The sequence below is a fragment of the Arachis duranensis genome, chromosome 2 (assembly GCF_000817695.3).
Source record: "Arachis duranensis cultivar V14167 chromosome 2, aradu.V14167.gnm2.J7QH, whole genome shotgun sequence".
Taxonomy (NCBI): Eukaryota; Viridiplantae; Streptophyta; class Magnoliopsida; order Fabales; family Fabaceae; genus Arachis; species Arachis duranensis.
The window spans coordinates 48,210,511-48,214,479 of NC_029773.3; the positions used below are offsets into that span (position 1 = coordinate 48,210,511).

General features: G+C 42.6%; 1 non-coding gene across 1 annotated transcript; it reads right to left on the reverse strand.

Annotated features, from left to right (window-relative positions):
- Positions 1 to 237: 237 nt before the first annotated feature.
- Positions 238 to 341, reverse strand: LOC127745323 (small nucleolar RNA R71). The gene has a single exon (XR_008006520.1). It is a non-coding gene; the product is annotated as a small nucleolar RNA R71 (small nucleolar RNA).
- Positions 342 to 3,969: the final 3,628 nt, after the last annotated feature.

The following is a 3,969-nucleotide window of genomic DNA, read 5'->3' on the forward strand; positions in this document are numbered from 1 at the left end:
TTTCATGGACTTCCATCGGAAGATCCTCATCAAGTCTTAGCTGAATTCTTGCAAATCTGTGATACTATTAAGACCAATGGGGTTGATCCCGAGGTCTACAGACTTATGCTTTTCCCCTTTGCTGTAAGAGACATAGCTAGAACATGGTTGGACTCACAACCTAGAGAAAGCCTGAACTCTTGGGACAAGTTGGTCAATGCTTTCTTGACCAAATTCTTTCCACCTCAAAAGATGAGCAAGCTCAGAGTGGAAGTCCAAATCTTTAAACAAAAGGAAGGTGAATCCCTCTATGAAGCTTGGGAAAGATACAAGCAATTAACCAAAAGGTGTCCTTTTGACATGCTTCCAAAATGGAGCATCATATGTATATTTTATGATGGTCTGTCTAAATTGTCCAAGATGTCATTGGACCATTCTACTGGTGGATCTCTTCATCTGAAAACACCTGCAGAAGCCCAGGAACTCATTGAGATGGTTGCAAATAACCAGTTCATGTACACTTCTAAAAGAAATCCTGTGAATAATGGGATGACTCAGAAGAAAAGAGTTCTTGAGATTGATACTCTGAATGCCATATTAGCTCAGAATAAAATATTGACTCAGCAAGTCAATATGATTTCTCAAAATCTAACTGGATTGCAAGCTGCATCCAGCAGTGCTAATGAAGCCTCCTCTGAAGGAGAAGCTTATGACCCTGAGAATCCTGCAATGGAAGAGGTGAATTACATGGGAGAATCCTATGGAAACACCTATAATCCTTCATGGAGGAATCATCCAAATTTCTCATGGAAGGATCAACAGAAGCCTCAACAAGGCTTCAACAACAATAACAGTGGGAGAAATAAGTTTGGCAATAGCAAACCTTTTCCATCATCTTCTCAGCAACAGACAGAGAATTTTGAGCAGAGCCTCTCTGGCCTAGCAAACATAGTCTCTGATCTATCTAAGGCCACTCTCAATTTCATGACTGAAACAAGGTTCTCCATCAGAAATTTGGAGGGACAAGTGGGTCAGCTGAGTAAAAGAGTTACTAAAACTCCTCCTAGTACTCTCCCTAGCAATACAGAAGAGAATCCCAAAAGAGAATACAAGGCCATAACCACATCCAAAGTGGCCGAACCTAGAGAGAGTGAAAAAGGTAGTGATTCCCAGTGAGGAAGACCTCAAGGTACGTCCACTGACCAATAAGGAGTTCCCTATTGAGGAACCAAAGGAATATGAGGCTCATACAGAGACTATAGAGATTCCACTAAACTTACTGTTGCCATTCATGAGCTCTGATGAATATTCTTCCTCTGAAGAGGGTGAAGACATTGTTGAAGAGCAAATTGCTCTGTATCTGAGAGCAATCATGAAGCTGAATGCCAAGTTATTTGGTAATGAGACTTGGGAGGATAAACCTCCATTGCTCATCAATGAACTGAATACATGGATTCAGTAGACATTGCCTCAAAAGAAACCGAATCCCAGAAAGTTCTTAATACCTTGCACCATAGGCACCTTGACCTTTGAAAAAGCTTTGTGTGACCTGGGGTCAGGTATCAACCTCATGCCACTCTCTGTAATGGAGAAACTAGGGATATTTGAGGTACAAGCTACAAGAATCTCACTAGAGATGGCAGACAAATCAATGAAACAGGATTATGGACTTATAGAGGATGTCTTAGTGAAGGTTGAAGGCCTTTACATCCCTACTGACTTCATAATCCTAGACACTGGGAAGGATAAAGATGAATCCATCATTCTTGGAAGACCCTTCCTAGGCACAGCAAGGGCTGTGATTGATGTGGACAGAGGAGAGTTAGTCCTTCAATTGAATGAGGACTACCTTGTGTTCAAGACTCAAGGATCTTCTTTTGTAAACATGGAGAAGAAGCATGAAAAGCTTCTCTCAATACAGAGTCAGACAGAGCCCCCACACTCAACTTCTAAGTTTGGTGTTGGGAGGCCACAACCATGCTCTGAGCATCTGTGAAGCTCTGTAAGAGCTTCCTGTCAAGCAATTGACATTAAAGAAGCGCTTATTGGGAGGCAACCCAATGTTATTTATCTATATTAATTACTCTTTCATTTTATTTTCCATTGTTATTATATGCTTTCTTTAGGTTGATGATCATGTAAAGTCACAAAAACAATTGTAGAATTAAAGCAAAATAAAAAATAGCATAAAAATAGCACACCTTGGAGAACGAGCTTACTGGCATTTAAACGCCAGTAAGGATAGCAAATTGGGCGTTTAACGCCCAGTTTGGCACCATTCTGAGCGTTAGACGGTAGAAATGGCACACAAACTGGCGTTTAATGCCAAAAAAGGGTGTCTGGTGTCTGGCTGGCATTAAACGCTAGTAAGAGTAGCAAAATGGGTGTTTAATGCCTAGTCTGGTAGCATTCTGGGCGTTAAACGCCAGAACTGGCAGCCAGACTGGTGTTTAATGCCAGAAAGGGGCATCAGCCTGGTGTTTAACGCCAGAAATGCCATACAAAGGGCGTTTAAACACCAAAAAGGTGCAGGGATGAGAAATCCTTGACACCTCAGGATCTATGGACCCCACAGGATCCCTACCTACCCCAACTCACTCTCATTCCTCTTCATACCTTTCCAAAACACTCTTCTCCAAACACCATTCACCTATCAAATCCTACCCTCTTCCCCATAATCTCTTCACCACTCACATTCATCCACTATTTTCCATCATACAACTCACCTACCCACCCCCACCCACTCAAATTCAAACCATTTCCCTTCCAAACCCCACCCCTATTACACGGATACCCTCTCCCCCTACCTTATAAATACCCCTCCTTACTCCTTCATTTTCACACATCACAAACACTCCCAACCCCCCTTGGCCAAACCACTCCTACACCTCCATCTCCTCCGTTTATCCTTCATCTCTTCCTTTCTTCCTTTTTTTGCTCGAGGACGAGCAAACCTTTTAAGTTTGGTGTGAAAAAAAGGGCTGTTTTTTGCTTTTCCATAACCATTAATGGCACCTAAGACCGGAGAAACCTCTAGAAAGAGGAAAGGAAAGGCCATTGCTTCCACCTCTGAGTCATGGGAGATGGAGAGATTCATCTCAAGGGTCCATCAAGACCACTTCTATGAAGTTGTAGCCAAGAAAAAGGTGATCCCCGAGGTCCCCTTCAAGCTCAAAAAGAGCAAATATCCAGAGATCCAACAAGAGATTCAAAGAAGAGGTTGGGAAGTTCTCACCAACCCCATCCAACAAGTCGAAATCTTAATGGTTCAAGAGTTCTATGCTAATGCATGGATCACTAAGAACCATGATCAAAGTGTGAACTCGAACCCAAAGAATTGGCTCATAGTAGTTCGGGGGAAATACTTGGATTTCAGTTCGGAAACCATGAGGTTGACATTCAACTTGCCAATGATGCAAGGAAATCTTCATCCTTTCACAAGAAGGGTCAACTTTGATCAAAGGTTGGACCAAGTCCTCATGGACATCTGTGTGGAAGGAGCCCAATGGAAGAGAGACTCCAAAGGCAAGCCGGTTCAACTGAGAAGGCTTGACCTCAAACCCATGGCTAGAGGATAGTTGGAGTTTATCCAACGCTCTATCATTCCTACTAGCAATCGGTCCGAAGTAACTGTGGATCAGGCTATCATGATCAATAGTATCATGATTGGAGAGTAAGTGGAAGTTCATGAGATCTTACCTCTAGAACTATACAAGGTGGCTGACAAGCCTTCCACTTTGGCAAGGTTAGCCTTCCCTCATCTTATTTGTCACCTATGCAATTCAGCTGGAATTGTCATAGAGGAAGACATCCTTATTGAAGAGGACAAGCTCATCACTAAAAAGAGGATGGAGCAAACAAGAGAACCCACTCATAGACCTCAACAAGAGCATGAGGAAGTCCCTCATCAAGAAATCCCTAAGATGCCTCAAGGGATGCATTTTCCTCCACACAACTATTGGGAGCAACTCAACACCTCTTTAGGGGATT